The 21,974-nt window shown below is 41.5% G+C and overlaps 7 non-coding genes across 7 annotated transcripts; 6 read left to right on the top strand and 1 right to left on the bottom strand.

Moving 5' to 3' along the window:
• The first annotated feature begins 71 nt into the window (after positions 1–71).
• On the top strand, positions 72–145 carry trnat-agu (transfer RNA threonine (anticodon AGU)). Its single transcript has one exon. It is a non-coding gene; the product is annotated as a tRNA-Thr (tRNA).
• A 615-nt stretch (positions 146–760) lies between these two features.
• Positions 761–834, top strand: trnat-agu (transfer RNA threonine (anticodon AGU)). The gene has a single exon. It is a non-coding gene; the product is annotated as a tRNA-Thr (tRNA).
• Positions 835–2,514: 1,680 nt separating this feature from the next.
• trnat-ugu (transfer RNA threonine (anticodon UGU)) lies at positions 2,515–2,588 on the top strand. Its single transcript has one exon. It is a non-coding gene; the product is annotated as a tRNA-Thr (tRNA).
• Positions 2,589–16,976: 14,388 nt separating this feature from the next.
• On the bottom strand, positions 16,977–17,058 carry trnas-gcu (transfer RNA serine (anticodon GCU)). Its single transcript has one exon. It is a non-coding gene; the product is annotated as a tRNA-Ser (tRNA).
• Positions 17,059–20,079: 3,021 nt separating this feature from the next.
• Positions 20,080–20,161, top strand: trnas-aga (transfer RNA serine (anticodon AGA)). Its single transcript has one exon. It is a non-coding gene; the product is annotated as a tRNA-Ser (tRNA).
• A 298-nt stretch (positions 20,162–20,459) lies between these two features.
• On the top strand, positions 20,460–20,541 carry trnas-aga (transfer RNA serine (anticodon AGA)). The gene has a single exon. It is a non-coding gene; the product is annotated as a tRNA-Ser (tRNA).
• A 1,068-nt stretch (positions 20,542–21,609) lies between these two features.
• Positions 21,610–21,691, top strand: trnas-uga (transfer RNA serine (anticodon UGA)). Its single transcript has one exon. It is a non-coding gene; the product is annotated as a tRNA-Ser (tRNA).
• Positions 21,692–21,974: the final 283 nt, after the last annotated feature.

The raw sequence follows: 21,974 nt of genomic DNA, 5'->3' as shown, positions 1-21,974 counted from the left end.
CTCTGGAGCTTGTTTCCTGAAATTGATCCAGCTCCTACTCTTTATTCTTTCATCAGTTTTATGAACTATGTGGTGCTGTGGCTTAGTTGGTCAAAGTGCCTGTCTAGTAAACAAGAGATCCTGGGTTCAAATCCCAGCAGTGCCTTTGGGCCTCCAGAGCAAGCTATTACTTAGCATATAAAACAGCTTATTATCAGCTTTCTACTGAAACCTTTTCACTGGTCCACTTAATGAAAGTGCGTATAAATAGCACACAGCTTTTAAAGTCTCATTTATGCCTTTTTTATACTTTCAGAGTGTAATTTTCCTCCGTTCACACAACATGTCAATTGGTTAGGGTATAGTACGGTGGAAGTTCTCCTCCTGTCACACTACATAACATCAAAATGAATGTACAAACCGTTAAATAGTCAGAGTTAAAGGAAAAGCTGAGGGCAGGACGTCATTTCCTTGAAATATGTAGCGGAAAATAATACGCAAAAGCATAAAAAAGCCTTGTAAAAACACAGTAAATGACTTGGCGTGTAATAAGTACACCGCTTCATGAGATCTGGCTGTAACTGGTGAAAGTGACTTCCTCATGAACACCAACGTCTGAGTAGAAAACCCAACAATATCTGCAAAATATGATGAAGTTTTGAACCAATTGGAGGCACTTCTATGGCTTTAACTATTCTTGAGGTACAGAATCACAAAAAACGCTTCCTGAAGTGGATCCAGTTCCTGCTCTTTATTCTTTCATTAGTTTTATGAACCATGTGGCGCTGTGGCTTAGTTGGTCAAAGTGCCTGTCTAGTAAACAGGAGATCCTGGGTTCAAATCCCAGCAGTGCCTTAAAGGGATATGCCACCCCCAGGCCAAATTAAGTGTATCCCCGCATTCCCGGGACATAAATAAGTGTGTGGGAGCATTTTCCTGTCCGCCCAGGCATTGTCCGAATCTCACAGCACTGACCACTGCTTTGTTGCGCGTAATATCACAGCATACATACAAGCAAGCGTCGCCAGCGTCCCCAAACAAAATATTTCGCCCAATGTGAATTAATTTACTTGATTTACCTTCCAATTACTGTGTGAGTGGTGTACTTTCACATCGAGTGCAAATTACTGTGTAAATCAACACGCAAGGCTTGTTTTGGTCATGTCGGGTTGAGAACTAGTTTTCGGTGCGGAAGATAACGCCGAAGCACACTCCCCGCTATGTCATTGGGAATCCCCACCCCAGTGCATGAATAAAATGAATTGAACTGCACCAGAGATAAGTCTAATCATGTACCGAGTATTAGTTATACTAGTTACTCTGCAGATAGCTGTCCATTGGGTCCACTTGGTGTGTTATTCCTTTTCCAGTTCACTTTATCGCGGCGGAAAAAGAAAGTGAGGACTGCTTGATGGATCATTGCCGTGAAATCCTCAGTGGTTGTAACACAAACGCGGTCACTTTCCTCTTCGGCATTGCTGCTCACCATCGATGGTAGTACTTTGCCCCACTCGACACAGCACAAACTCTCAATTTCAGTGGCCATTGGTAGGCAACTTCCACATTCACACCACCAGTTAGTATCTGTTCTCCTTCGCTCGTCAGAATCACCTGGAGTAATCGGAACATCCAGTGTTCTCTGGTCCAAAGCTCGCAGCTCCTCTTCCGTGTAGACTGGTTCGTACAGGTAGGGTCTGGGATTCGGATAGTCCATGTCATCATCTTCGTCTGTGTAATCCTCAATGTAATCTTCGAACTCCATTATAACTATTGTTTAAACAACCACTCTAGCTAGCTAGCAACGGTTGTCTGGGATGTCCCTGGCTGGTTTGTTTGAGGAACTCGGGGGTGGGGATTCCCAATGACGTAGCGGGGAGTGTGCTTCGGCTGTATCTTCCGCACCGAACACTAGTTCTCAACCCGACATGACCAAAACAAGCCTTGCGTGTTGATTTACACAGTAATTTGCACTCGATGTGAAAGTACACCACTCACACAGTAATTGGAAGGTAAATCAAGTAAATTAATTCACGTTGGGCGAAATATTTTGATTGGCGACACTGGCGACGCTTGCTTGTATGTATGCTGTGATATTACGCGCAACAAAGCAGTGGTCAGTGCTGTGAGATTCGGACAATGCCTGGGTGGACAGGAAAACGCTCCCACACACTTATTTATGTCCCGGGAATGCGGGGATACACTTAATTTGGCCTGGGGGTGGCATATCCCTTTAAGGTGTTATTATGTACGTCAACATGGTGCCATAACTGTTTACAGCAGTGCTTCAGGAGTGCTGGACTTCCAAAGCAGTCTGTACTTGGAGGCACTTCATCTCATGCTTTTAACTATTCTTGAGGTACAGAAGATTGAACTGAGACTTAATCCAATGTTTTCACATATAGAGATAATTTGAATAACATCAAGCCCTGATTTATGCAAAGATCACATGAATATTGGAAATAAATCACAAAAACCACTTCCTGAGGTGGATCCAGTTCCTGCTCTTTATTCTTTCATCAGTTTTATGGACCATGTGGTGCTGTGGCTTAGTTGGTCAAAGTGCCTGTCTTGTAAACAGGAGATCCTGGGTTCAAATCCCAGCAGTGCCTGTGGTCCTTCAGAGCTGACTATGACTTAGTGTGGGAATCTGTTGTTAGCAGAGTTCTACTGAATGCTTTGCATTGGTGCTCTTCATCAAATGACGGACCTTTCAATGAGCATCATGGTTATTATGAGTCTGTTCTTTGGTCAGACTTGATAAAAATGTTTTTTAGAAGTCACAGTTAGTTTTGGGAGAGTCTCTGGAGCTCATTTCCTGAAATTGATCCAGCTCCATCTCTTTATTCTTTCATCAGTTTTATGAACCATGTGGCGCTGTGGCTTAGTTGGTCAAAGTGCCTGTCTAGTGTAAAAATTGGCTTTGTTCTTAGACATTATGAATGAAATAGTCTCAGTACTTTTCCATGATGACCTAAAGTGATCCAGGAGTACGGAGACAAAACAATTGGGAAAGCAAGGGCAGATTCACACGTACACATTGTTTTGGGCTGATCCAGAGAATATGACGAAGCAAATTGGACCTACTCATGTCCAATCATAATCGGTCGAGTGTGAGTCCAACCTATGAGGCTATAAATACAAATGTTAACCGGAAGTCGAGGTGCAGTCTGACGGACTTCCTGCGGGATATGATATGCTTTGACGTACTGGTGACCTCTCCTTCCAAGATTAGTTCCGGATCAGAATGCTGAACAGACGTTCAGCCAAGAGGAGAACCGAGCACCAAGCAGTGACAGGATTGGACCAGAAGAGACTACACGACATCATAAAAAATTGTATTTGTTCATCTGTTGTATTTCATGTAATCATTAAGCTGATTAATCATTTTGTGGGTATAAATCAACCAATCATTAGTATGACCATTGCCAGTGGAGTGACTCGGCTGTTTGGAGCGGGACCTTAGACTTTGAAAGTTAATGAGTTGGTCGGTCGCCAAGTGGAACTGGGGCCATTGGAGAATTTTTCCCGGTTCAGCCATCGGGTTCTCGCTCCTATTCGCTGCAAACGGTGGGCGAGCCTGCTGGTAATGTAATTGCCTTATGCAATGTTTGAGTGTCATTAGGTTAGAAATTATGTGATCATTTTTGATAAATCAGTGTTGTGTGTTGTGATGGTACTTATGGGGGAGCAAGGCCTTGTGAACCACATAGAGTTTTAGGCCATTATGAACAAAGAGTCCACACAGAGGATGGGTTCGGGGCCACATACACACAATACATATAGCAAAATATTATTTTCTACATATAATCTATTAAGAAATGTGCTCATTTGCGGAGTTATTATCAGTTGAGTGAGGAAGGTTTTAAACTTACTAGAAAAGAGTCTCTATTTCTAGAATCTTGATCAATACTCCTGATATAGAAGGTTTTTTGCTAACGCATTAGAATTGTTTTCTATTATTTCCACATGCCTGTGCAATGAAGACTTGCTTGCTGCTGTAATTGCTACAGCAGCACCAACATGGAGATGAATGAATATTGTAGTGGTTTGGAGCCGGCATATTGGGAAAGGTATTTGGCGTTAGTTGAGAAATACATTGGGCGTGACCCATACTTAATGAAAATGTCCGAATTTTCGCAAGACCGGAACGATTTGCCGAATATAGAGGCTGTGGACATAACGAGCTACCTGGTTCTTCAGACTTCTTACTACACCAGGCAACAGATGAAGGCCCACAAAAGTTTGGAGGCAAACAACTATTACCACAGCGGATGGATCAGCAAACGCGGAGTAAAACGTCTACAGAATGATTGTGTTTTGGTGTTGGCCAGGGTAAGTTTGTTTTCTGTGTTGTTTATGGTGCATTATCCCAATGGAAAATGCAGTGTGTAGTGCAGGGCTGGGCAGTAAAGCAGAACTTAACATGTTGAATGCCGAGCTGTGAATGTTGGCACTCAAATAACAATCAAAAATGTTTATGTTTTAATAAAATGCCGAGATCCAAATATCCAAATGCTGACATTGGCCCTCATTTATCAAACTTGCGTAAGACGAAAAACGTGTGTAGGTCGTGTGTACGTTCTTTTCTGCGGAAAGGTTGGCATTTATCAAATACATCGTGAGCGCAGGAAAGATGAAATCGCCACGACAGGTCTGAGGGCGTGTACGCACTTTTCCATTTTGACTTGCGGTGACTGCAATAGCATACATAAACAGCAGCGTCACTAGTGCGTGCCTCATGAGTCACAACAAATCCCTAGGTTAAAATTACAGACTTATCACTTCAAAGAAGGCCCATGTTTTATTTCTTTATTACTTCAACATTAATATAAACATAAACGCAAATTAAATAAATAAAAAAATTAAACAAGTACAACTCCGTAATTGGAAGAGTGATGGCTCATTATTCAACCGCCTATTTAAGAGGTGATTCTAGCGGCGCGGTAATGGCGAAACGATGGCAGATCTGGCTTTGTTAGAGGACCTGAACGCGTGCATCAGGCACGAGAGAGTGTTCCGGGACCGGCAGGATTTCTTTCGGGAAAATGATGAGTGGCTTATGAGCCGAACAGGAGAGGCGCTTCAACACTACGCATAGTACGCTTGACACTGTGGAGAGGTGTACGGGGCTCCTAAAGGGCAGGTGGATCTGTCTCTCGGCTGCGGGGGGAACCCTTCTATATACGCCCGAAAAGGTATGCAATATTATTATTGCATGCGGAGTGCCATTTCCAGATGTACATCCAGAGGACCCCGTACCCAGAGATCCCTACCACCAGCCTGCACAGCCAAGAGCGCTCAGGAGGAGAGAGGAACTTATTCAGCGATTCTGACTTTTGGTAAGCATTCTGTTATTCAAGGAAAAAAGACGTAGCTCTGATCAGGCCAGCCACCCTCTCCTCCAAGGCACTGGAGAGCTGCGACCTTCTTTGGTGGCAAATTTCGTATCGGACCACTTCTTCCTGATCTTATTGGAGAAAAAGTAAAACATTGTTCAATTCTAGATTTCATTTAATCTGGAGCTTATCACATTTTATTGACCATCACGGTAGGGGAAAATACATAACTCGTCCGGTCTGCGATTTACATCGCCAACGCTGTTGACAGCCGTCCCAGCTGTCAACAGCGTTGACAGCGTTTCTTTGCTGCCTTTCGTCTATCCATGTCGCAAATTCTAGAGGTGCGGCCTATTGTAGAAGGCGTGGTTAGGATCATTACGATGGATTTCAGCCACCGGATTTATCAACAGCCGCTCGGTCTTACGATGGGATTGGTGTGGTACGCATGTTCTGTAAATCTCACTTGAGCCTCTGCGTACGACGAGTTCTCCGCTCATATCAACGATGCTTTCTACGACGGCTTGATAAATGAGGGCCAATGTGTCTTTGTTAGCCTAATGCACAAGGCAGAGAGAGAGAGAGAGCGATTCTGTTGTAAAGAACTTGGGAGCTAATGTGCCCTGTTAGCACTTAAGCACTTCGTGGATACTACTGAAACGTGAAGATTGTGACGACATGACAAATTTGTTTTGTTTAGATCAATCACTCTCAGAGATCGCATGAAACACCGATGACGGTGTCTTGGCTCTGTGTTTTGGTAACCCAGCTTGACCGTCGGAGCCCAGTCCACTGACTCAGTAGCTAACAACGCGCTGGGGCAGCCTTCAAAACAAAGCCCAAACATAGCCCGTATTACATTACTGTTGATTGGCATTTAACAACATAATACTTTACTGCACTACTACTAAACAGTTAGATTTCGCACATACCTTTGACAAAGTGGTCCCCGCAGACACGAGCATTTGCAGATTCAGCCCCTCCAGTCTGTAAACGTAGGTTGGCTATCCACTTTTTGCGGCGTTGTTTTATTAGTTTTTTCCATTTCTCACCTCTATGGGCGATAACCTTAGGTACTCGATAGTAACCCTTTCCCTTCTCTCGGTTAGACCGATTGCTACATCCAAAAACGGCACAAAACTGAGGTATTTTGGGAAAAAAAGTGGCAGACAAAACACAGTGTTTTCAATGGGCTCCAGCTTCAGTTGCCCACCACTTAGGTTCGCGCGCTTAGAAAATACAGAAGTGAAGTCAAGTGAAACCCTCCTATGAACACTTCATTTTCACTTGAATTACTCCGGTCCATTCTTGAGCTTCCAATTAAAGAACCAAATCTAACAATAGATAAAAAATCTATTTGCAAGGAATTGCTATTTAATTTCTAACTAATTTGAGCATTTACATGGCTTTGAAGTGAAAGAGTGCGACACTCTGGGACAGACCACATTCACTGCCTAAATGTGAAGCCTCATTTTTGAGGGCAAATCACTCTCAGATAACCTCAAAGGAGTCACTCCTGATTCTTGTGCTCAAAAGTGCTTCTCTTTGGGGTTGTCTTGGTAGTGAAAATGTACAAGATCTGAACCTTTTAAAAAAACTATTACTTCTAGGGATGACATGTGATTTTCCAAGTCAAATAGAAGATCAATAATGTGGTCACGATTAGAATGACACTTGTTTTCTATCAGAAGCGAGACTTTGTCATGATAAGTGCCCTAATAGAAACACTGAGCTGTTCCTCATTATAGTAAGTGCTTCTTGTTGGGGTAGTTTCATGACCTGCAGATCTTCCTCGTGTGAGCTGAACGGCAAGCTCATCGTTATCCACTTTTTTTTGAGAACATGGTGGAAAGTCGTGTTAAGTTTGGGTGAGATTCTGAACAGACTGCTTCAGCGATTGAAGACATTTCCTGGACTGTCTTCCAAAGAATAAGAAATGATCTCAAATAGTGGTGTGGATACCTCAGTAGGACATGCACTTCAACTTTATGCACATTCTTTGGCGAAAATGGTGGAAAGTGCTTTGAAGTTGGGGTGTGATTCTTAACTGACTGCTTCAGCGATTGAAGACATTTCCAGGACTGTCTTCTAAATAGTAGGAAACTCTTGAAAATTCATGTGGATTCCTCAGTAGGACATGCACTTCAACTTTATGCACATTCTTTGGAGAAAATGGTGGAAAGTGCATGAGGTTGGGGTGGGATTCTTGCCTCACTGTATGATGAATCCAGACTCTTAAATCTTTCCACAGTGTGGGGAGCCAATTTACAATCCTCCCACTTTTTCTGTCTCTTACACTTGATACCAGACTATACATTTGGTTTTGTCTTGTTTAAAGTACATTTGATGGAACTCCAACTGGAGGCTTCCTTTGTCAAACAAGTTTCATGGAGCAAACTTGCAGAAAGCTGATTGATCACTCATCAACACCTAACTGCCCTCATGTCTGCATTCATTCCAAAACGATTCTTCTTTGAATGGTTGTTTAATGGCCCATTGCCTGGACCATAGAAACCTTGTGGAAAAGAAAGGTGGAGTTTTTTTTAACCACAAGCACTGAGCATATAAAATGGGCAACTCTGTTCAACACACTCACCCAGTGGGAAACGCAACGTGGAGGACACAAGAAAGCATCAACTGGAGTGAGGAGAAATTCATGTAAGAAAAAAATCGGATTCATTGTCTGTGCTGACTTGTGTTTGAGTTCAGGAAGTGCTTCTGGTTGGGGCGATTAAACACGACAAATGCTATTGACTGTAACTGAAGCTAGCAGATGAGTGTATCACATGGAGACCACCTCAAACAGACACACTGATGGTTCTTGATTTCATAAGTGCTTCTCTTTTGGGGTTGTTTCGCTTGAGAGATTTTCTTCAATAAGACATGACTGTTCTTTCCTGAATTTGTCCCCAACATTACCTTAACACAGGCACTGACTACATTTCTTCAAAAAGTAAGTGCTACTTGTTGGGGTAATCTTGCAGACGGCTCTCATTCAAAGATCCTCTTACAAAATATGAACTATAGATAAAAATGTATTTGCAAGGAATTTCTATTTAATTTCTAACTAATTTGAGCATTTACATGGCTTTGAAGTGAAAGAGTGCGACACTCTGGGACAGACCACATTCACTGCCTAAATGTGAAGCCTCATTTTTGGGGGCAAATCACTCTCAGATCACCTCAAAGGAGTCACTCCTGATTCTTGTGCTCAAAAGTGCTTCTCTTTGGGGTTGTCTTGGTAGTTAAAATGTACAAGATCTGAACCTTTTAAAAAAACTATTACTTCTAGGGATGACATGTGATTTTCCAAGTCAAATAGAAGATCAATATTGTGGTCACGATTAGAATGACACTTGTTTTCTATCAGAAGCAAGACTTTGTCATGACAAGTGCCCTAATAGAAACACTGAGCTGTTCCTCATTATAGTAAGTGCTTCTTGTTGGGGTAGTTTCATGACCTGCAGATCTTCCTCGTGTGAGCTGAACGGCAAGCTCATCGTTATCCACTTTTTTTTGAGAACATGGTGGAAAGTCCTGTTAAGTTTGGGTGTGATTCTGAACAGACTGCTTCAGCGATTGAAGACATTTACTGGACTGTCTTCCAAAGAATAAGAAATGATCTCAAATAGTGGTGTGGATACCTCAGTAGGACATGCACTTCAACTTTATGCACATTCTTTGGCGAAAATGGTGGAAAGTGCTTTGAAGTTGGGGTGTGATTCTTAACTGACTGCTTCAGCGATTGAAGACATTTCCAGGACTGTCTCCTAAATAGTAGGAAACTCTTGAAAATTCATGTGGATTCCTCAGTAGGACATGCACTTCAACTTTATGCACATTCTTTGGAGAAAATGGTGGAAAGTGCATGAGGTTGGGGTGGGATTCTTGCCTCACTGTATGATGAATCCAGACTCTTAAATCTTTCCACAGTGTGGGGAGCCAATTTACAATCCACCCACTTTTTCTGTCTCTTACACTTGATACCAGACTATACATTTGGGCTACGGCTTCACGAAAACGAAACGAGGTTTTTTTTAAAACGGGTACGAAAATTCTTGCGACCACACGGCAACGCGCTTCAGGTCCAGACGAAAACGGATGAAAACGATGAAACGATGCAGTAAACACGCCACTGTGTCACGCCACGCTGTGAGACAATAGAGAAGTGTTAAAATTGGCTCACAGCGTCAACGTGTGACTGACGCAAAAACGTTTTCGCTGTAACAATGGAAACGAAACGAGGCCGTTTTCAAACTTTCCCACTCTGGAACCCGTTTTCAAAAACTATCGTTTTGGGGTAGTGGGAACGCCGGCTCCGTGTGGCCGCGACAGCGAAACGATAAGAAAAAGTATCGTTTACAGTGAAAAACGTTTTCGTGTAGCCGCAGCCTTGGTTTTGTCTTGTTTTAAAGTACATTTGATGGAACTCCAACTGGAGTATTCCTTTGTCAAACAAGTTTCATGGAGCAAACCTGCAGAAAGCTGATTGATCACTCATCAACACCTAACTGCCCTCATGTCTGCATTCATTCCAAAACGATTCTTCTTCTTTGGTTGTTTAATGGCACATTGCCTGGACCATAGAAACCTTGTGGAAAAGAAAGGTGGAGTTTTTTTTAACCACAAGCACTGAGCATATAAAATGGGCAACTCTGTTCAACACACTCACCCAGTGGGAAACGCAACATGGAGGACACAAGAAAGCATCAACTGGAGCGAGGAGAAATTCATGTAAGAAAAAAATCGGATTCATTGTATGTGCTGACTTGTGTTTAGGTTCAGGAAGTGCTTCTGGTTGGGGCGATTGTACACGACAAATGCTATTGACTGTAACTGAAGCTAGCAGATGAGTGTATCACATGGAGACCACCTCAAACAGACACACTGATGGTTCTTGATTTCATAAGTGCTTCTCTTTTGGGGTTGTTTCGCTTTTGAGATTTTCTTCAATAAGACATGACTGTTCCTTCCTGAATTTGTCCCCAACATTACCTTAACACAGGCACTGACTACATTACTTCATAAAGTAAGTGCTACTTGTTGGGGTAATCTTGCAGACGGCTCTCAATCAAAGATCCTCCTACAAAATATGAACTATAGATAAAAATGTATTTGCAAGGAATTTCTATTTAATTTCTAACTAATTTGAGCATTTACATGGCTTTGAAGTGAAAGAGTGCGACACTCTGGGACAGACCACATTCACTGCCTAAATGTGAAGCCTCATTTTTGGGGGCAAATCACTCTCAGATCACCTCAAAGGAGTCACTCCTGATTCTTGTGCTCAAAAGTGCTTCTCTTTGGGGTTGTCTTGGTAGTGAAAATGTACAAGATCTGAACCTTTTAAAAAAACTATTACTTCTAGGGATGACATGTGATTTTCCAAGTCAAATAGAAGATCAATATTGTGGTCACGATTAGAATGACACTTGTTTTCTATCAGAAGCAAGACTTTGTCATGACAAATGCCCTAATAGAAACACTGAGCTGTTCCTCATTATAGTAAGTGCTTCTTGTTGGGGTAGTTTCATGACCTGCAGATCTTCCTCGTGTGAGCTGAACGGCAAGCTCACCGTTATCCACTTTTTTTGAGAACATGGTGGAAAGTCCTGTTAAGTTTGGGTGTGATTCTGAACAGACTCCTTCAGCGATTGAAGACATTTACTGGACTGTCTTCCAAATAATAAGAAATGATCTCAAATAGTGGTGTGGATACCTCAGTAGGACATGCACTTCAACTTTATGCACATTCTTTGGCGAAAATGGTGGAAAGTGCTTTGAAGTTGGGGTGTGATTCTTAACTGACTGCTTCAGCGATTGAAGACATTTCCAGGACTGTCTCCTAAATAGTAGGAAACTCTTGAAAATTCATGTGGATTCCTCAGTAGGACATGCACTTCAACTTCATGCACATTCTTTGGAGAAAATGGTGGAAAGTGCATGAGGTTGGGGTGGGATTCTTGCCTCACTGTATGATGAATCCAGACTCTTAAATCTTTCCACAGTGTGGGGAGCCAATTTACAATCCACCCACTTTTTCTGTCTCTTACACTTGATACCAGACTATACATTTGGGCTACGGCTACACGAAAACGAAACGAGGTTTTTTTTTAAAACGGGTACGAAAATTCTTGCGACCACACGGCAACGCGCTTCAGGTCCAGACGAAAACGGATGAAAACGATGAAACGATGCAGTACACACGCCACTGTGTCACGCCACGCTGTGAGACAATAGAGAAGTGTTAAAATTGGCTCACAGCGTCAACGTGTGACTGACGCAAAAACGTTTTCGCTGTAACAATGGAAACGAAACGAGGCCGTTTTCAAACTTTCCCACTCTGGAACCCGTTTTCAAAAACTATCGTTTTGGGGTAGTGGGAACGCCGGCTCCGTGTGGCCGCGACAGCGAAACGATAAGAAAAAGTATCGTTTACAGTGAAAAACGTTTTCGTGTAGCCGCAGCCTTGGTTTTGTCTTGTTTTAAAGTACATTTGATGGAACTCCAACTGGAGGCTTCCTTTGTCAAACAAGTTTCATGGAGCAAACCTGCAGAAAGCTGATTGATCACTCATCAACACCTAACTGCCCTCATGTCTGCATTCATTCCAAAACGATTCTTCTTCTTTGGTTGTTTAATGGCCCATTGCCTGGACCATAGAAACCTTGTGGAAAAGAAAGGTGGAGTTTTTTTTAACCACAAGCACTGAGCATATAAAATGGGCAACTCTGTTCAACACACTCACCCAGTGGGAAACGCAACATGGAGGGACACAAGAAAGCATCAACTGGAGTGAGGAGAAATTCATGTAAGAAAAAAATCGGATTCATTGTATGTGCTGACTTGTGTTTAGGTTCAGGAAGTGCTTCTGGTTGGGGCGATTAAACACGACAAATGCTATTGACTGTAACTGAAGCTAGCAGATGAGTGTATCACATGGAGACCACCTCAAACAGACACACTGATGGTTCTTGATTTCATAAGTGCTTCTCTTTTGGGGTTGTTTCGCTTGTGAGATTTTCTTCAATAAGACATGACTGTTCTTTCCTGAATTTGTCCCCAACATTACCTTAACACAGGCACTGACTACATTTCTTCATAAAGTAAGTGCTACTTGTTGGGGTATTCTTGCAGACGGCTCTCAATCAAAGATCCTCCTACAAAATATGAACTATAGATAAAAATGTATTTGCAAGGAATTTCTATTTAATTTCTAACTAATTTGAGCATTTACATGGCTTTGAAGTGAAAGAGTGCGACACTCTGGGACAGACCACATTCACTGCGTAAATGTGAAGCCTCATTTTTGAGGGCAAATCACTCTCAGATCACCTCAAAGGAGTCACTCCTGATTCTTGTGCTCAAAAGTGCTTCTCTTTGGGGTTGTCTTGGTAGTGAAAATGTACAAGATCTGAACCTTTTAAAAAAACTATTACTTCTAGGGATGACATGTGATTTTCCAAGTCAAATAGAAGATCAATATTGTGGTCACGATTAGAATGACACTTGTTTTCTATCAGAAGCAAGACTTTGTCATGATAAGTGCCCTAATAGAAACACTGAGCTGTTCCTCATTATAGTAAGTGCTTCTTGTTGGGGTAGTTTCATGAACTGCAGATCTTCCTCGTGTGAGCTGAACGGCAAGCTCACCGTTATCCACTTTTTTTTGAGAACGTGGTGGAAAGTCGTGTTAAGTTTGGGTGAGATTCTGAACAGACTCCTTCAGCGATTGAAGACATTTCCTGGACTGTCTTCCAAAGAATAAGAAATGATCTCAAATAGTGGTGTGGATACCTCAGTAGGACATGCACTTCAACTTTATGCACATTCTTTGGCGGAAATGGTGGAAAGTGCATGAGGTTGGGGTGTGATTCTTAACTGACTGCTTCAGCGATTGAAGACATTTCCAGGACTGTCTTCTAAATAGTAGGAAACTCTTGAAAATTCATGTGGATTCCTCAGTAGGACATGCACTTCAACTTCATGCACATTCTTTGGAGAAAATGGTGGAAAGTGCATGAGGTTGGGGTGGGATTCTTGCCTCACTGTATGATGAATCCAGACTCTTAAATCTTTCCACAGTGTGGGGAGCCAATTTACAATCCACCCACTTTTTCTGTCTCTTACACTTGATACCAGACTATACATTTGGTTTTGTCTTGTTTAAAGTACGTGTGATGCAACTCCAACTGGAGGCTTCCTTTGTCAAAGAAGTTTCATGGAGCAAACCTGCAGAAAGCTGATTGATCACTCATCAACACCTAACTGCCCTCATGTCTGCATTCATTCCAAAATGATTCTTCTTTGGTTGTTTAATGGCCCATTGCCTGGACCATAGAAACCTTGTGGAAAAGGAAGGTGGAGTTTTTTTTAACCACAAGCACTGAGCATATAAAATGGGCAACTCTGTTCAACACACTCACCAAGTTGGAAACGCAACATGGAGGACACAAGAAAGCATCAACTGGAGCGAGGAGAAATTCATGTAAGAAAAAAATCGGATTCATTGTCTGTGCTGACTTGTGTTTGAGTTCAGGAAGTGCTTCTGGTTGGGGCGATTGTACACGACAAATGCTATTGACTGTAACTGAAGCTAGCAGATGAGTGTATCACATGGAGACCACCTCAAACAGACTCACTGATGGTTCTTGATTTCATAAGTGCTTCTCTTTTGGGGTTGTTTCGCTTGTGAGATTTTCTTCAATAAGACATGACTGTTCTTTCCTGAATTTGTCCCCAACATTACCTTAACACAGGCACTGACTACATTTCTTCATAAAGTAAGTGCTACTTGTTGGGGTAATCTTGCAGACGGCTCTCATTCAAAGATCCTCCTACAAAATATGAACTATAGATAAAAATGTATTTGCAAGGAATTTCTATTTAATTTCTAACTAATTTGAGCATTTACATGGCTTTGAAGTGAAAGAGTGCGACACTCTGGGACAGACCACATTCACTGCCTAAATGTGAAGCCTCATTTTTGAGGGCAAATCACTCTCAGATCACCTCAAAGGAGTCACTCCTGATTCTTGTGCTCAAAAGTGCTTCTCTTTGGGGTTGTCTTGGTAGTGAAAATGTACAAGATCTGAACCTTTTAAAAAAACTATTACTTCTAGGGATGACATGTGATTTTCCAAGTCAAATAGAAGATCAATATTGTGGTCACGATTAGAATGACACTTGTTTTCTATCAGAAGCAAGACTTTGTCATGATAAGTGCCCTAATAGAAACACTGAGCTGTTCCTCATTATAGTAAGTGCTTCTTGTTGGGGTAGTTTCATGAACTGCAGATCTTCCTCGTGTGAGCTGAACGGCAAGCTCACCGTTATCCACTTTTTTTTGAGAACGTGGTGGAAAGTCGTGTTAAGTTTGGGTGAGATTCTGAACAGACTCCTTCAGCGATTGAAGACATTTCCTGGACTGTCTTCCAAAGAATAAGAAATGATCTCAAATAGTGGTGTGGATACCTCAGTAGGACATGCACTTCAACTTTATGCACATTCTTTGGCGGAAATGGTGGAAAGTGCATGAGGTTGGGGTGTGATTCTTAACTGACTGCTTCAGCGATTGAAGACATTTCCAGGACTGTCTTCTAAATAGTAGGAAACTCTTGAAAATTCATGTGGATTCCTCAGTAGGACATGCACTTCAACTTCATGCACATTCTTTGGAGAAAATGGTGGAAAGTGCATGAGGTTGGGGTGGGATTCTTGCCTCACTGTATGATGAATCCAGACTCTTAAATCTTTCCACAGTGTGGGGAGCCAATTTACAATCCACCCACTTTTTCTGTCTCTTACACTTGATACCAGACTATACATTTGGTTTTGTCTTGTTTAAAGTACGTGTGATGCAACTCCAACTGGAGGCTTCCTTTGTCAAAGAAGTTTCATGGAGCAAACCTGCAGAAAGCTGATTGATCACTCATCAACACCTAACTGCCCTCATGTCTGCATTCATTCCAAAATGATTCTTCTTTGGTTGTTTAATGGCCCATTGCCTGGACCATAGAAACCTTGTGGAAAAGGAAGGTGGAGTTTTTTTTAACCACAAGCACTGAGCATATAAAATGGGCAACTCTGTTCAACACACTCACCAAGTTGGAAACGCAACATGGAGGACACAAGAAAGCATCAACTGGAGCGAGGAGAAATTCATGTAAGAAAAAAATCGGATTCATTGTCTGTGCTGACTTGTGTTTGAGTTCAGGAAGTGCTTCTGGTTGGGGCGATTGTACACGACAAATGCTATTGACTGTAACTGAAGCTAGCAGATGAGTGTATCACATGGAGACCACCTCAAACAGACTCACTGATGGTTCTTGATTTCATAAGTGCTTCTCTTTTGGGGTTGTTTCGCTTGTGAGATTTTCTTCAATAAGACATGACTGTTCTTTCCTGAATTTGTCCCCAACATTACCTTAACACAGGCACTGACTACATTTCTTCATAAAGTAAGTGCTACTTGTTGGGGTAATCTTGCAGACGGCTCTCATTCAAAGATCCTCCTACAAAATATGAACTATAGATAAAAATGTATTTGCAAGGAATTTCTATTTAATTTCTAACTAATTTGAGCATTTACATGGCTTTGAAGTGAAAGAGTGCGACACTCTGGGACAGACCACATTCACTGCCTAAATGTGAAGCCTCATTTTTGAGGGCAAATCACTCTCAGATCACCTCAAAGGAGTCACTCCTGATTCTTGTGCTCAAAAGTGCTTCTCTTTGGGGTTGTCTTGGTAGTGAAAATGTACAAGATCTGAACCTTTTAAAAAAACTATTACTTCTAGGGATGACATGTGATTTTCCAAGTCAAATAGAAGATCAATATTTTAAATATTTAAAATTGGGCGAAACAAAAGCAATTGCACTTAGGATAAGTCAAATTTAAGGTTGGGGTTATTACAATCTCTTCAGAATATACCCAAATATGGAAGACAAATTATGTCAAATTATAAAGGGCTTGCTTTCCAGGCAAAATGTGGCGGTATTGATGTCCACACTCCTCAGAAATCTTTTAGGTGCTCTTCTGGTGAGAGGCCTTAATGATCATCTTACAAAGACAAACCAACTAATGTGCAAATTCAAATTTGTTTAAAATCGGAAAGAAAAAAGAATCTACCAAACCATGAAACACTACGGATTTTCCATGTCTCACTGATCGAACGCAAGACTCTACTTGATACATTCAACCACTCTGAAAAACACTGATAAAAACCAACAAGCTTCATTTGTGAGATCTATTCCTTTTTATGTATCAAGGAATGGATCGTTTGGTCAGAAATTGTTCGTTAATTTGGAAGCTCTAAGAATACATCCACCGAAGGGGAATTAGCTCAAATGGTAGAGCGCTCGCTTCGCATGTGAGAGGTAGCGGGATCGACGCCCGCATTCTCCAGTTGTCTTTCCTTTATCCTCTGTGGAGGAAATGATTAACAGCTGGATGTGGCAAAGGTGGGTGCAAACTGAAAGAAAGACAGCTCTTTCACATTAGCCTGAAGTCACACTCAAAATTCTTCATGATAGATTCAATCGCCGAAATGAACTTCATGTAGGCAAATAAAAACTTTGCGACAAAACCATTGTTTGAAAAGCCTGCTTGTAAGAAGTGGAATGAGAAATTTTAACAAAACAGAACTTGACATGCAAAGCCAACGAGAATGGGATTCGAACCCATGCGTGCAAAGCACAATGGATTAGCAGTCCATCGCCTTAACCACTCAGCCACCTCGTCCTCTCACTTGTAAGTTTGACCATAAAAAATTCCGTCTTAAAGGATAAGACCGGTTTTTTGACATTGGGCCCTTGATTTTACATTATAACATGATGTTCTACTCACCCCTGCTTGTTGTTGGTCATTTGGAGCTGTTCCGAAGATATTCGCGAGGCGTCTGGCTGCTCTCTTGAGATATTCGGCCATGAAACGGTTTCCTATGGGCAAGTTTATACAGGCACAAACTATGCTGTTTATAATTTATTAATTACTCTACACTAGCACTGATAACGTGGAGGTGCGTCGCTTACTTAAAAAAATCCGGGTTACTGTAATTTTGAATTTTTGTCGTAAAGTGGGTGTTACTGACGTCCTCGTCGTGCTACTACCACAGACAGCCCACAGACCTGCTGCCTATTTATTCATTCAGCTAAAATTCAAAATTAGTAACCCGGATTTTTTTAAGTAAGCGACGCACCTCCACGTTATCAGTGCTAGTGTACAGTAATTAATAAATTATAAACAGCATAGTTTGTACCTGTATAAACTTGCCCATAGGAAACTGTTTCATGGCCGAATATCTCAAGAGAGCAGCCAGACGCCTCGCGAATATCTTCGGAACAGCTCCGAATGTTCAACAACAAGCAGGGGTGAGTAGAACATCATGTTATAATGTGAAATCAAGGGCCCAATGTCAAAAAACCGGTCTTATCCTTTAAACGACAGCTGGTATAATTTTGATCTCAAAATTGGAGCCTCATTAGATACAATGGTCTTGCCTGCAGAGCACCGCTGGACTGATAGTAAGGCATACCGGGCATTTGCCCGCTGGCCTGATGACTTACTGGCCTGCGCTTTTTTTTTTACGAAATATAATTTAATAAAGATTTAAAACATAACGCAATATGTGGATAACGGTATATAAACCCTCCTATATATATAAACTGGTAGATCGGCCCTTTAGTCATGAGGTGAAGGGCAGGCCAGGGGCGAAGCTCGGCTCTTTTGACTCGGCTCCCGAACGGCCACCTCTGGAACCTGATTGGACACCTCAGGTGTCACTCCAGTTGATTGACAGGCAAGTCTCGTTGAAAGATGAGTGAGAAATGCGGCGTCTTTGAAATGAGGAGCAGGCATAGAGAGTGTGGTGTTGCACTGTCAGAGTGAACCTACTTTCGTGGAATACATCATTTTGAGTTAAGTTTTAATGTGATTTCCAAATGATTCATTGTTTTTAAAGACTGTACATTTAGAGAAGAGATTTTGTTGCCAATTGTTAGGCTAAACGAGTAGGCTAAAGTTATGAAAGGCTAATGTCACGTTAGCATGAAGCTATTATATACTGTAGCACTTTAAAGTGGTACCTTGAGTTAAGAGTCCCGACATATGAGTTTTTTTAAGAGCCGTTATTCCGTTTTTATTTCATGGAACGGATTAATGGCATTTCCATTCATTTAATGGTGAATATTGATTGGACTACGAGCTATTTGACTTGTGAGCTCTGTCACGGAACCAATTAAACTTGTAACATACCACTGTGTTGGGATTTTGTGTGTGTGTGTGTGTGTGTGGGGGGGGGGGAATATCATTCAGTAAGTATATAATCAACACAGTTCATAAGGATTTCATAACTGTAACGTTAGATGAAACTGATGACTGATGACTGATTTGTTATTATAAAGGTCTAAAAGTATAACTTTAGCCAAGGTACTTAAACTGACTGACCTACATGATCTCGTTTAATTTTATAGCAGCTAGGCTTGGAGTTGGTTTTAAACCAGCAGCCCTGGCAGCCCCCAACCTGAAGCAGGTCAGTGTGGGCAGACACAAGGAGCCAGGCTACCACCACCAGGTCAGAGTATTCAAAGGCAGCTAAATGCATCTCCAGTTTATAGAAGTGGAGCCTCACTTTGCCCAGATTGTTAATGTAAAGAGGGGGATGCGTATGTCCTGCTGGTGAATATTGTGATCACAATAGTGTGAGTGGGTGTGTGAGATGTGTGATGCATGCATCATTTTTGTTGTTTTTCTGTAGACATCAGTTGTGACTGGCCAGACCTGTGGACTGTCAAACAAAAAGAAGAATTTAAATCCAAGTTTTGTTGAATTATTTAAAATAACATTCATTCAAAAAAATTATATTCAATATTTGCAGTGATATTTATATACTGTATATCTATTTTATCTGATTGGTTTTGATGTTTGGAAGGGAATGATTTTTGGTGAAATATGAACAAGGATGCATTGTCACTGCACCTGATCAAGTCATAATAATTTTGTATTAGTGAGTGGAAACAGTGGTTAAGGGACCAAAAAAAAACATGCTGTCACAGCGCACTTAATTTTTTTCCCCTTCAATACCTGGTGGTGGCCTGGTCTTGGTTAAAAATGCCCGGCCTGAAAAATTTCCCCAGTCCAGCCCTGTTTGTTTGTGTTGTATCATATAAATTCTGTTGGACCTCAATAGTAATAGTATAAACAACTAAAATAGTCATAATTCTGATTCTCTGCTAAATTTAACATACATTTAAAATGTAAAAAGTATTAAGTAAAGGATAAATCAGTTTAATTAAAAATTGAAAGATATTACCACAAAGACACTAATGTGGTTGAAACATGTTTAATTGGTGTAGAAGTGTGATAATTATCTGTTTTTCCTTTCCTCTCTGTAGCAGTCCCTTTTGCCCCATCTTTGGCCGAGAGGTTAAGGCAATGGATGGTTTGAATCCTGCCGACAACGATAACTTTACTGACTCAGGGTTGCTAAAAGTTAACCTGGAAAGAAGCACAAGTTCCTTGGACCATTTAAATGAACAAAACAAAGGCCAGACGTGTCGTTGATCACATGAACTTCTGCACAGATTGATCTCTGAAGACACAACTCCTTCCTCTGACCCATTTCGAAGACTGACCATTTCTAACAAACAAAAAAAAAGCTTTTTCTTGATCGCCATAACCTAGGTCTGTCTTAGGAGTTGAAGTACTTCATGAAAATGATGATTTGTAACCGTTGCATGTCAAAGGTGAACAAGCGTGTATGTCGTTGTCGTGGCCGAGAGGTTAAGGCGATGGATTAGAAATCCATTGGAGTCTCTCTGTGCAGGTTCGAGTCCTGCCGACAACGATAACTTTATTGACCCAGGGTTGCGAAAAGTTAACCTGGAAAGAAGCACAAGTTTCTTAGACCATTTGATGAAATAAAACAAAGGCCAGACATGTCGTTGATCACATGAATTATTGCACAGACTGATCTCTGAAGACACAACTCCTTCCTCTGACCCATTTCGAAGACTGACCATTTCTAACAAAGAAAAAGCTTTTTCTTGATTGCCATAACTTAGGTCTGTCTCAGGAGTTGAAGTCCTTCGTGAAAATGATGATTTGTAACCGTTGCATGTCAAAGGTGAACAAGCATGTATGTAGTTGTCGTGGCCGAGAGGTTAAGGCGATGGATTAGAAATCCATTGGGGTGTCCCCGCGCAGGTTCGAATCCTGCCGACAACGATAACATTATTGACTCAGGGTTTGCCAAAAGTTAACCTGGAAAGAAGCACAAGTTCCTTGGACCGTTTGATTAAAAAAACAAAGGCCAGACGTGTCGTTGATCGTATGAATTATTGCAAAGATTGATCTCTGAAGACACAACTCCTTCCTCTGACCCATTTCGAAGACTGACCATTTCTAACAAACAAAAAAAAGCTTTTTCTTGATCGCCATAACTTAGGTCTTTCTCAGGAGTTGAAGTCCTTCATGAAAATGATGATTTGTAACACTTGCATGTCAAAGGTGAACAAGCATGTATGTCGTTGTCGTGGCCGAGAGGTTAAGGCGATGGATTAGAAAGCCATTGGGGTCTCCCCGCGCAGGTTGGAGTCCTGCCGACAAAGATAACATTATTGACTCAGGATTGTTAAAAGTTAACCTGGAAAGAAACACAAGTTTCTTGGACCGTTTGATTAAAAAAACAAAGGCCAGACGTGTCGTTGATGACATGAACTTCTGCACAGATTGATCTCTGAAGAGACAGCTCCTTCCTCTGACCCATTTCGAAGAGTGACCATTTCTAACAAACCAAAAAAAAGCTTTTTCTTGATCGCCATAACTTAGGTCTGTCTTAGGAGTTGAATTACTTCATGAAAATGATGATTTGTAACCGTTGCATGTCAAAGGTGAACAAGCATGTATGTCGTTGTCGTGGCCGAGAGGTTAAGGCGATCGATTAGAAATCCATTGAGGTCTCCCCGCGCAGGCTGGAGTCCTGCCGACAACGATAACATTATTGACCCAGGGTTGCGAAAAGTTAACCAGGAAAGAAGCACAAGTTCCTTTCACCATTTGATGAAATAAAACAAAGGCCAGACATGTCGTTGATCACGTGAATTATTGCACAGACTGATCTCTGAAGACACAACTCCTTCCTCTGACCCATTTCGAAGACTGACCATTTCTAACAAACAAAAAAAAAGCTTTTTCTTGATCGCCATAACTTAGGTCTGTCTTAGGAGTTGAAGTACTTCATGAAAATGATGATTTGTAACACTTGCATGTCAAAGGTAAACCCTCGTGTATGTCGTTGTCGTGGCCGAGAGGTTAAGGCGATGGATTTGAAATCCATTGGGGTCTCCCCGCGCAGGTTCGAATCCTGCCGACAACGATAACATTATTGACTCAGGGTTGCTAAAAGTTAACCTGGAAAGAAGCACAAGTTCCTTGGACCGATTGATTAAAAAAACAATGGCCAGACGTGTCGTTGATCGTATGAATTATAGCACAGATTGATCTCTGAAGACACAACTCCTTCCTCTGACCCATTGTGAAGACTGACCATTTCTAACAAACAAAAAAAAAGCTTTTTCTTGATCGCCATAACTTAGGTCTTTCTCAGGAGTTGAAGTCCTTCGTGAAAATGATGATTTGTAACCGTTGCATGTCAAAGG

The sequence above is a fragment of the Odontesthes bonariensis genome, chromosome 11 (assembly GCF_027942865.1).
Source record: "Odontesthes bonariensis isolate fOdoBon6 chromosome 11, fOdoBon6.hap1, whole genome shotgun sequence".
Taxonomy (NCBI): Eukaryota; Metazoa; Chordata; class Actinopteri; order Atheriniformes; family Atherinopsidae; genus Odontesthes; species Odontesthes bonariensis.
Note: the sequence above shows the minus strand (reverse complement) of the source record. Positions and strands in the feature narration are given on the sequence as shown.